We start from the raw sequence: 12,836 nt of genomic DNA on the forward strand, positions 1-12,836 counted from the left end.
ACACATTCTTGTAAAAATGCGAAACAGCTCAAGTTCAGCCCTCTGTTGGCTATTTTTTTAATCACCAAAGGGCATGAAACCTAACAATTCAGTTCTCTCCAATCCGACACCTTCTCTTAGTGAATTGTCTTCAAACCTGGTACACTAGCAATACAAATAGTATTATATTTCTTTGCAGGATAATGAAGCATGTGCTTTGTTAAGAATATATTATAATAAAAACATAGGGTGACATTTTGGCTTCACTGAAGTCAACGGGTGTTTTACCATTGACTTCAAGGGGCCAAGATTTCACCCACAGCATTTTTTTCAGTTCATTAATTAAAAAACTAAAAATACTATGCAAAGTCAATGATGCAACAGGAAAGCCAGTGTGGCAGCTGAAAGTGGAAAATACAGGCAACATGCTGTATTGCCTGTGTGTATTTGCTTTGTATTTCGAAACCTTATTTGAAAGGTAGCCTACTATGAGCCTATGTTAACCTTATTTACAATGAATAGCACTTTATTCCACAAGTAGTGCCCTTCATCCAAAGGAACAACTTGCAGATTAATATACTACTCAGCAGGATTAATGGTGGCAGACAGTGGCCCTATGTTAGCACTGAGGAAACAATGCAAAGCCAGAGAAACACCAAGATAGAAAAATATTCCTAAATCATTAAACCTTTTAATAACAAATACAATATTAGGAAAATTTTAACTGAAGTTCTTACAAGAGGACAAATGGAGTAAGTGCTCACTGGCAGTAAGGCACGCACATGTTTCATCTTTAGAAGAATGTTCCTGAGATAATACATTAGTGGTCATTAGTAGTCCTGTAAGCAATTCTTTAGTAGAAGTTTTCCTCATTGCCTCTCCCTCTCATCCTTAAAAGTGGTTCCTCACTGGTAGGGTGAGGCAGTGAGCTCCATTACCATTCAAACCCTGATCTTTCTGCTTATGCAATTAAAAAGGCTGCTAATCAGGGCCAGTTCTGGTAGTGCTTTTGTGATGCACACACATATCCTGTACTAAGAAACTCCTTATCAAATAAGGAAAAGAAAACTAGCAGAAAAGATAACAGCTACTTACCAGCTAAGAAAGAGAAGAATGCAGCAAGCAGAGACCAGTTCCAAAATGGCCACTTACAGACTGCAGCTGCTTGGCTATGCCATATTTAAAAGGCCAACCCAAGCAAGGACTGCTGGGGAAAAGATCTGTATACAAAGGCAACCCTGCAATACAGAGAGCTGGTAGATTCCAGGGAATCATCAAAGAAGAAGCTCCCAAAGAAGGAGTTGCTTTGGGGTTATTTTATATTGCACCACTAAATAACCATTAGGTTATTATGAAAGGTTCATTTGAAAAAGGGCAAAAATAAATTTTAAAAGTGTTATTACTGAAATGGGCAGCATTTGAAAACGCAATCTAGACATTAAAGGTTCTCGGAGCCATCTAATCCTCATGTTATTTTAAGGAAAAACTCACTCAGCTGATGCAATTATAATATTATTATTATTATTATTTATATTACAGTAACATCTAGAGAAGTGGTGGGCAACCTGCGTGTGCAGCCTGTCTGGGTAATCTGATTGTGGTCTACGACATTTTGTTTATATTGACCGTTCGCAGGCATGGCCCCCTGCAGCTCGCAGTGGCTATGGTTTGCCGTTCCTGCCCAACAGGAGCTGCAGGAAGCAGCACAGGACGTAGGGACATGCTGTCCACCGCGTCCTGCACCTCCAATTGGCTGGGAACGGCTAACCGCAGCCACTGGGAGCTGCGGGGGGGCCGTGCCTGTGGATGGTCATCATTAGCAAAATGTCTCTCGGCCTGCAATCACCCTGATGGGCTACATGTTGCCCATGGCCTGCAGGTTATCCACCACTGATCTAGAGGTTCCAAATGAGACCAGGGTCCCATTGTGTTAGGCACTGTACATACACCTTACACATAGTAAGAAAATGTCCTTGCTCCAAAGAGCTTAACGCCTAAATAGATAAGACAGATAAACGGTGGGAAGGGCAGGAGAGGTGAAGTGATTTGTCCAAAGTCATAGAATAAGTCAGTGATAATAGAACCATGATCTCCAGCTTCATAGACTAGCAGCCTATCTACTGGACCACACTGCTTCTCCTAGATGAGAGCATAATGTTGGCATGTAGGATTGGCCGCCAAAGGCTGAAAATACATGGAATGAACGTTAAAATGCTGATGAAGTGTCACTGCCACTTTATCTAGCTTTGACCCCTTAACAAACACAAAAAATGACACCACAGCAAATCTTCCTCAGACAGTTCCCCACCCCACCCCCTAAAAATAACATAACAACGTAATGTAAAATTTGTAATGTCACTTACATTGTTTAAACTCTCACAGCTTCCTCTGGGAGACCACTTTAAGTTAATGACTGAATAAAATGGAAGATTTCCATTTTATTGCCTTTCTTTATGCTCTTGAAGTGAATTTGGGGGGTTTTGTCTTGCTAATTTCCGAATGTTCTTTCTCTGTTTTATGCTGTTACCTCCTCCTTTCAGTGAATCATCTGAATTTGGAATCTCATCAGATCTGTGTGTTCAGAGCTGTAATTCTAATTAAGCTCTTGCAAAAGTAGATGTTAACTTTTACTATAGCTATAAACCAGCACATGAGAAAAAAACATCAAGAAAGCAGTTTTGAGGGAGAGAACTTAGAGTGTTGCTAGGCGATATGTCCGTTTGTAGTCTTTGCTTTTCTTCACTGGACACTTTCCCCACTCTTTGTAGCTCATTTTAGGCAGCTTTTCCTCCATATAGTTTTCATCAAGGTGGTTAAAAGATGACAGCAGCGCAGCCTTGGATCTCTCGTCCACTGAAATCATTTACGCAATTCTCCTCTGCACACATGGACCTAGTTTCCCCAACAATTAAGTAGCTGGATTTCGGCTACGTTCTTTGCTATTTTTACAGCTGATGTTTCAGAAATCTGAGACTAGGCCATTTAGGAAGAAGATGATAGAGGCAAGGGGTCAGGAATTCAGAAGCTGCAACCCATCATCACTACCCAGTGACCCAGGCTTCCACTGCAGTGAAGCAAAAGACAACACTTCTACATGCTGGGTAAGGCAGTTAAAAGGTCATACATTATTCATATTAAAGAGACATATTTTCAAAACAAGGCACAGAGGTGCACACTGGGGAAATGTATGTCTCCTAAACTCATGGTTCCTTCCATATGCACTTCAGATAGTGATATGCATGAAAGTTGATTCTCGGGGGGGAGGGGTTATTGGGGATCCAGTATCAGACATGCCAACTCTCATGAATTGATCATGAGAGTTGCGATATCTGAGTAAAATTAAGCCTCACTCATGATTTCAGGAGAGAACTCTCAAATGTCAGGATTCTTTTTTTTTTCAGCCAGCACAAATGTGTTTCCACTTTCAAACAGGAGTATCCCACCCACCCTAAACAAAGGAATGTGGTTTCTCCACAGGGCAGAAAGAAAAGGAGTACTTGTGGCACCTTAGAGACTAACCAATTTATTTGAGCATGAGCTTTCGTGAGCTACAGCTCACTTCATCGGATGCATACCGTGGAAACTGCAGCAGACTTTATATACACACAGAGATCATAAAACAATACCTCCTCCCACCCCACTGTCCTGCTGGTAATAGCTTATCTAAAGTGATCATCAGGTTGGGCCATTTCCAGCACAAATCCAGGTTTTCTCACCCTCCACCCCCCCCCCCCCCACAAATTCACTCTCCTGCTGGTGATAGCCCATCCAAAGTGACAACTCTTTACACAATGTGCATGATAATCAAGTTGGGCCATTTCCTGCACAAATCCAGGTTCTCTCACCCCCTCACCCCCCTCCCAAAAACTACACACACAAACTCACTATCCTGCTGGTAATAGCTCATCCAAAGTGACCACTCTCCCTACAATGTGCATGATAATCAAGGTGGGCCATTTCCAGCACAAATCCAGGTTTTCTCACACACCCCCCACCCCCATACACACACAAACTCACTATCCTGCTGGTAATAGCTCATCCAAACTGACCACTCTCCAAGTTTAAATCCAAGTTTAACCAGAACATCTGGGGGTGGGGGGTAGGAAAAACAAGGGGAAATAGGCTACCTTGCATAATGACTTAGCCACTCCCAATCTCTATTTAAGCCTAAATTAATAGTATCCAATTTGCAAATGAATTCCAATTCAGCAGTTTCTCGCTGGAGTCTGGATTTGAAGTTTTTTTGTTTTAAGATAGCGACCTTCATGTCTGTGATTGCGTGACCAGAGAGATTGAAGCGTTCTCCGACTGGTTTTTGAATGTTATAATTCTTGACATCTGATTTGTGTCCATTTATTCTTTTACGTAGAGACTGTCCAGTTTGACCAATGTACATGGCAGAGGGGCATTGCTGGCACATGATGGCATATATAAGACAATGAGAATTCATTTACATATCAGACAAACAAAGCTATCAAGTTAACAAGAGACGGGGCAAAGAAGAGAAACTTCATCTGAGATATAAAGAAGGTGAGGCCAACCCTCAAATAAGTAATTGAATGAACTGGAAAAAAAAAAAATCCTGACATTTGAGAGTCCTAAAAGCGAGGCTTAATTTTCCTTAGGCTTTGTCCACACTGGCAAGTTTCTGCCCAGTAAAGCAGATTTTTGTGGTGTAACTCCCAAGGTGTACACACTGCCAAGCCACTTTGGCCTTGTCTACACTGCCGCTTTACAGCACTGAAACTTTCTCGCTCAGGGGTGTGAAAAATACACGCCCCTGTGCAATGCAAGTTTCAGCGCCGTAAAGCGGCAGTGTAGACCGCGCACCAGCGCTGGGAGCTGCTCCTCTCATGGGGGCGGGTTTTTTACAGCCCTGGCAGAGCTCTATCCTTGCGCCGGCGCTGCGACTACCCAGCCACCTTAAAGCACGGCCACGGCAGCACTTCGATGTTGGCAATGGAGATATATCCTTAGTGCGCAGAAATCGCGCCGTTGGAGTGCTGTAAAAAAACCCACCCCCCTGAGAGGGGGACAGCTTTCTGCGCTGGGGCTCTAGCGCCATGGTGCCAGTGTAGATCCCTGGTCGATGACAGCACTGTGATTGGCCTCCGGGAGGTGTCCCACGATGCCTGTTCTCGCCTCTCTGGTCATCGGTTTGAACTCTACTGCCCTGCCCTCAGGTGACCAACCGTCATCCCCACCCCAGACATTCCTTTGCAAATTTGAAAGTCCCCTTCCTGTCTGCTCGGTGATTCGTGCAGTGGTCTCAGGGCATCTTTCCAGGTGGCCAGGCCAGTTCCACGCACCAGGCGATCCCCCGCTTGGAGCGATGCCGAGCTGCTGGACCCCATCAGCATTTGGGGAGAGGAGGCTGTCCAGTCCCAGCTGCGCTCCAGCCATAGGAATTATGATACCGACAGACAGATTTCACGATGCACGACAGAAAGGGGCCATGACCGGGACACACTGCAGTGCAGGGTCAAAGTGAAGGAGCTGCAGAACACTTACTGCAAGGCGCAGGAGGCAAACTGCAGCTCCGGTGCTGCGCCCATGAGCTGCCAGTTCTACAAAGAGCTGGATGCAATATTTGGAGGTGACCCTACCTCCAGTGTGAAGGCCACTGTGGATACTTTGGAGGCTTGTGTGCCAGTTGAGAGTGGACTGAGCCAGGAGGAGGAAATCTTGCACGAGGAGGGGGAGGGAGACCCAGAGGCAGAGGACAACTAGGAGGTCAGAGATGCATGAGTCAGGAGCTCTTCTCTGTCCCAGAGGTTAGCCAGTCACAGCTGTCAGAGCTTGGAAAAGCACAAGCAGGAGAGGAGGCCCCTGGTAAGTGGCTTTGATTCTGGGAATCATTGCAAACAGTTGTTGGGGACAGGACAATTGTAGAAAGCAGGCTTGTCTCTGTATGATGTGCATATCATTACATGCCTAGTCTGAGCAGAAGAACAGGGTGTTGATTGACTCCCTCGCTTCATGGGAATCTGCCTCAGAGATCTCCAGGAAACTCTCATGGAGATACTGGGCAATCCGCTGCTGCAGTTTCTTTGGCAGAGCTGCTTTGTTTCTTGTCCTATTAAGGGTAACTTTCCCGCACCACTCTGCCGTCACTGGGGCGGGGAGGGGGGACAATTGCTGGACACAGATGAGCCTCATAAGGGCCAGAGCAGAAGCCGCAGTCTTGGAGAAGACCCTCCCTTGATTCCCTGATCACCCTCAGCAACAAGATATCTTCCATAATGAACACAGCCTGTGGAAAATGTGGGGACAGGAATGATTATAACACACCCCCTATAGTGCTGGCTCTCCCCAAGAGCCACGTGCCCAGTGTACAGTACAGTCCTGGAACACTGATTTTCACTACACCTGCGGTTACTCACGATTTTGGGGGTCTTGTGGCTCGAGTGCTTGCCTGCGGTCAGCCAGTTAGCGACAGGTATGTGAATATGGGCTCTGATTTAAATTACTGAATCAGTGGTCTGTGTGTGGCAAACAATACTGCTTCTGTAAAATGTTGCATTTTGGCTTCACAGAGATGACCGTGGGAGCCCAGCCTCCCTCTTTGTTATTGCCAGCTGAGCGGCTGTGGAGAATTAGAAAGTGGCCACAAAGAACTAAGGAGGACTTTCTGCATGATGTCATGATGCACTCCGCGGCCGAAAAACAAGAACTGAAGGAGTGGTGGGACAGTGAGACGAGGGACCGAAAGAAGAACGTGGCGCGCCAGAACAAAGTCACGGAGCGGCTCTGAAATGTTACGGAGCACCAAGCGGACACGCTCCAGGCACTACTAACACTGCAAACCGAGCAGCTCCGTGCCCGCCCTCCCCTGCAGCCGCTGTCACAAAACTATTTCCCATGCCCCCTCCCTGCCCCCCACCTCCCCAGACACTGCCAACACACTCTTATCAACCTCCTGGCTCCAGTCTGTATCCGCACGGCATTCCGCTCCTCTCCGTCACAGTCCAGCCCTGCGGACTCCCAGTATCCACTGCACTCAACACCCCTCCCACTGCAGTTTGGCCCTGCTGAAGTACACTACCCACTGCACTGTACTCTAAAGGACCTGATACCTAGACATACACAAATCTTTAACCGTCCTGGGACCCCACTTCCTCCTGGGACCTCCCTTCCCCCATCCCACACAGTGCTGATGTGTATTTTTGTTTGTCTCTCTCCTCCAGTTATTGTTTTTTAATAAAAGAATGGTGTGGGTTTGAAAGCAATCTTTATTCCATTAACTGAAAGCAAACAGAGCCCTGCAAAGCAACAGGCAATTTTCTTAAACCTTCACAGTGCATTGTCTGCACCAACCGCAATCACCTCCTAGCATTACAAGCACCGCACGCCCGAGCGTAGCAACAAATATTAGTGGCTTTCAGCTTCAAATTGCTGCCTCAAGGCATCCCTGATCCTTATGGCCCCGCGCTGCACCCCTCTAATGGCCCTGGTCTCTGGCTGTTCAAACTCAGCCTCCAGGGCTGAGCCTCTGTGGTCCAGCCCTGAGTGAAGCTTTCACCCTTCCCCTCACAAATATTATGGAGCGTACAGCATGCGGCTATAAGCATAGGAATATTGTCATCGACCAGGTCCAGCCTCCCATATAGGCAGTGCCAGCGAATTTTTAAATGACCAAAAGCACAGTCAACAATCATTCTGCACTTGCTCAGCCTGTTGTTGAACCGCTCCTTGCTACTGTCAAGTTTCTCTATGTCTCGCTTCATAAGCCACGGCATTAAGGGGTAGGCAGGGTCTCCCAGGATCATAATGGGCATTTCAACTTCCCCTATGGTGATCTTCTGGTCCAGGAAGGAAGTCCCTGCTTGCAGCTTCCTGAACAGGCCAGTGTTCCGAAAGATGCTTGCGTCATGCATCTTTCCGGACCAGCCTGCACTAATGTCCGTGAAATGCCCGCGGTAATCCACAAGCATCTGGAGAACCACAGAGAAATACCCCTTCTGATTAATGTACTCAGTGGCTAGGTGGTCTGGTGCCAGAATTGGAATATGCGTGCCATCTATCACCCTTCCGCAGTTAGAGAAGCCCATTTGTGCAAAGCCAGCCACAATGTCTTGCATGTTGACCAGAGTCACAGTCAGGAAGTGATTAATGGCCCTGCACACTGCCATCAACATGTGTCCCACGGTTGACTTTCCCACTCTGAACTGGTTACCGAGCGATAACCAGGAGTTATCCGATAATCTGGAGTAGCCAGCTTCCACAGTGCAATCGCCACGCACTTCGACGACAGGGCAGCTCTCATTCTCGTGTCCTTGCGCCGCAGGACTGGGGCGGGCTTCTCACATGGTCCCATGAAAGTTCTGCAGCCACTGCTCTTCATCCCAGATGTGCATGACAATGTGATCCCACCACTCAGTGCTTGTTTCCTGAGCCCAAAAGTGGCGTTCCACTATGGTCAGTACCTCCGTGAATACGACAAGCAATCTCATGTTGTAGCTACTGGGTGTTGCGAGATCAATGTTGAACTCCTCTTGCCTTTGTAGTTTAAGGAATAACTCCACTGCCACTCGTGATGTGTTAGTGAGATCAAGCAGCATATTGGTCAACAGTGTGGGATCCCTTCCTGCAGCCCGAAGAGGCAGACTGCATCGTACACAAACCACTGAAAGATGGTGCCAAATGCAGACAGAAGCACAGGGATAGCTGGGATGCAAAGCAATGCATCTTGGGGCATTGGGACAGGACCTAGGATGCCCCATAACCCCCTCTGCCTTCCCACAACTCTTAGCAGCAGAAGAGGAAGAGATGCTTTGTGGGATAGCTGCCCAGAGCGCACTGCTCCAAACACTGTGGCAAATGCCACAAGTGTGAACATGCTATTGCACAGGCAGCTGTCAGTGTGAACACACAACAGTGGTTTCCCTTCAGAGCTCTCTGAGCGGCGATGTAACTGCCAGCACTGTAACTCTGCCAGTGTAGACATACCCTTAGAAATCCTATCAGCTGCCCTAGGCGCGGTCGGTGCTCCAGCTGTCAGACCCAGTTTGCAGCCCACCCCCCAGGCCTGGAGAAGGTGAAGAACTCTAAGGAGCAGAGGTGAGGCGGGGAGGCTGAAGTGAGGAGGGTGAGGGCTGATGGAGTGGAGGGGCTGTATTTGGTGGGTTCTGAGCAGATGGGGTGAGTGCTGGGAGTGTGAACTCAGGGCAGTAGGGGTCGATGGGCTGAACTGAGGGGGTGGTGATGATGAGGGCTGAATTGAGGGGGTTAGGTGGGGAGAGAACTGATGGGGCACTGGGAGACAGGATTAATTGCTGGGCAGGAGATGGGGGCAAGAGCTCCTGCAGCCAAAGATCACCTTATCCAGTACTTGTGAGAGAGTGGGTACCACTAATTGTCACACGCACATACCTGGGGATGGGCAGAGGGAGTTCAAAAATCCACAGACTGATCTAAATAGCACAATATAATCTTTTTTAAAAAATGTCATGACTTTTGGGCCAATCTTATGACTTTTGGTGGTCGATTCATGATTTTTGATCTCTTGAATTTGGCAATACTGCATTGTGCTAGGTGCTGTACACACAGAATATTAGATGGTTCCTGCCCAGCTGAGCTTACATTTGAGAGAAGACAGCAAACACTGGGGGAAGGGCTAGAACAAAACAGCAGAGTGAACAATATGATGGAAGCAAACAATGTTAGTTTCACAATATTTTTGTGTTTTTAATTAATATTTTTAAATTAATATTTTATTTTGTGGTGGGTTTATTTAGGAGGGGATCAGCTAAATGGAAAGAGAAAGGACAGAAAGGGATGTGAGTGAGACAGGGCACAGGAGAAGATGGGAAGAGGGGCAGGTGTGGAGAGGACTGTGAGAGGGCGAAGGTTGCAACAAACTCAGTGAGCACAGGGCAGAGAAAATGCAGTCAAAACAGTATAAAGTTCGCTCGATTCTTCTGCCCCTGTGGGCTGGTTCCTCTCTGCAGCCCACATAGGAGGAGACCACTTGAGTCCAGATTGTAAGGCGTGTCTCCTGCACAGTTCTGGGTCTAGGAGAGTAGGAGCAGGGGTGGCCCTGGCTGAGCCCCCATTTTACCCTCTCCCCTCAAGTGTAACAGACCCTGCTTTGGCTGCTTCTGCCCCTATTTGCTGGCTCCTCTCTGCCTCCGTTATTTCTATTTTTACTATTATTGTAGGGGGAGCGGATAGCGCTGCCTATAGTTAAGATTGTCTAACACTTCCCAACCCCTGTCTTCAGTTGCTTGTAATGCTCTCAAATTCTACTGTTTGGGCTGAATTTTTCCATACTTGTTGTCTGCCTCGGGTTTAAGCTTTTATTTCCAGGAACAAAGTTCAGAAAACATAGCACTTCATTCTTCAGAGTACAGTGTAAGTGTCTCAAGTTGGGCACCCAAAATGAGTGAACATTTTTGACAATTTTGGCCTGGATCTTTCTGTGCCTCAACTTCACAGCTGTAAAATGGTGTTAAGAATACCATCACCTATCACAAGTGTATTGTGAAAATAAATCAGTTGATGTTTGTGAAGCACTCGATTACTATGGTGAGAACACCATAGAAACACCCAAGTGGAAATGAATACTGTTATTCGGTGCAGCATTGGAAGATGTGTGGGAAATAAGGCCTAGGCCACACACTGAATGTGGAGGATAAAAAAGAAATAGTGACTAACTATCCATTCACTAAATGAGACAGGGTCCTGTAGAAAAAAATAGTACATGATCAAGTAATTAAAGACCATATCATAATGCATGCGTACAAGGGGGATGAATTAAGATTACTTAGGCCCATACTCTGGCATTTCCTAACTTTGGCATGCTTGACTTTGCAAGCTAATGTCCTTGTAATATATTTTTTAAATGTAATGAAATACATTATGGTAGTGCCCACTGGCCCCAAACAGGATTGGGGTCCCACTGTGCTGGGTGCTGTTAAAAATATAGAAAATTGGCAATCCCTGCCCTTCAGGGTTTACAATCTGAAGATAAAGTGAATCTATTGCCCTTTGCTCAGCAAAGGTAGCACACAGAATTTCAGGACATTATGGGCTAGACTGGGCCCCTCTTATTGGCCAAGGGAGGGAGTAATGTAGAGTAAGAGTCCTGTCATCACCTTGCTTTGCCTACCTGGACAGTGGGTCTGATGTGGCCCCTATTCTCTGGTCACTCCTCCTTATGGGCACAGAGGGGACAGAACCTTGGCTGACCAGAAAATTGGCCAAGCACATGGGAAAAGTAAGCTGTGCCCTTTCAAGGGCATTCCCACCCCCCAGCCTGAGCAAGACAGGTGTAGGGGACGAGATGTGAAACTGAGTCACATTTCCTTTCCAGAGCTGCTCCTGGGGTGGAGCAGATATGTGCCATCCCCTACTCAGAGCTGAGCTTGAAGGCTCAATCTAGCTCTCAGAGTCTTTTAGATACTTCCCCTCCCCCATGAAATATGGTTATTTTTAAAATATGAAGAAATTACTTGTGCATCTGAGATCTAATATATTGCTATTTGAAATAAGAAAAGCAAATAGTGACACGGGTGCTTAGGTACAATATCATAAAAATACCACCTAATGCTTCACAGAGACTCTTCGACTGTATTAATCCTCTGGATATTTCCCATAATAGTCTCCCTTACTTATGCAGTATTTTCACAAAGATTCCAAGGGCTACATTACAGTATTAACAAGAGATGAGCCAAAGCCTTTCATAAACATTAATTAATCAAATAAATGAATCAGAGATGGAATTCTTCCAAACAAGACCAATGTTGCCTCAGCCCATTCTGTCTCAGCACAACACAAACACAAACCTTCTCTCTCTTACACACACACACACAAGTCACATCTCATTTATTAACACAGTTATTTCAAGTGTTTCCCTGCAAAAAGAAAATCTGTGGAAAAGCCTTTGATAGGCAGCCTGAACACAGACATGTAGCTAGTGCTCAGATACTTAACTTACTTGTTTTACTGAGTTGTCAGTTATCTCCCTGTCTCTTTTCTCATCATCCCAGCATGGCCTCTTAAAATGTGACTCAAACGTGCAGTGCATTTGACCTTGGTAGACTATTAAAGGAAAAGGGGTTTGGGATTGGTGTATAAAAGTCTAAAGGCAGCAGGACTGGAAAAGAACTCTGATGGACAAAAACCCAGAAGCCAGACAGTATTAGAGGTGGGCTGAAGATGAGCCAGCATGTCTTGTGTTCTTTTGCTAATAGATATGGAATGAGAAAGCTGGTGCTAACAGAAGAGCAATCCTTATTAATGAACTAACTATGGGAGGATGATAGTGATGGAAAGGCCAACAGGGTCTGGACAGATTATAGCGTCTGAGTTTTCATGACAAGTTATTTGCATTTCCTGTCTGAAATGACTGATACTGTTCAGACATATTTCTTGTTAGATCATAAAAACTACTATAAATGGTAGAAATGTGAAGGTCAGTTTATTGTAGTTCTTGCATTGTTTTGAGGTGGAGAATTTCTCAGGACCAAAGGGCTGGGTAATATGTCCATGCCGTTCCTTGCCTTTGGCAGCTATTGAGCATTGTTATGGGATGGGAGCCAAAGTGTCTTTGAAGTGACTTAGAGTGGGTGCACTTAAAATGTTCATTCTAAGTCTAGAGCTAATACTGGTTTGAGCAGTATTCCCCATTTTGCCAATGGAGAGTTTGACTGGTACCCACTAATATCTCTGTAACCAGAATTAACTCTTTCAATGTGTCCATATTGTGGGACCTTTATTTAAGAGCCGTTGGAATGAAGTTATTCCACAAGGATAGGCAGTGCATACTTCCAAAGTATGACATACTTTTGTGTTTTGTAATCTTAAAGGGAAGGCAAGGATTTTGAGTGAGAAACTCTGATCCATTTTTTTGGATT

The sequence above is a fragment of the Lepidochelys kempii genome, chromosome 9, assembly GCF_965140285.1.
Source record: "Lepidochelys kempii isolate rLepKem1 chromosome 9, rLepKem1.hap1, whole genome shotgun sequence".
Classification (NCBI taxonomy): domain Eukaryota; kingdom Metazoa; phylum Chordata; order Testudines; family Cheloniidae; genus Lepidochelys; species Lepidochelys kempii.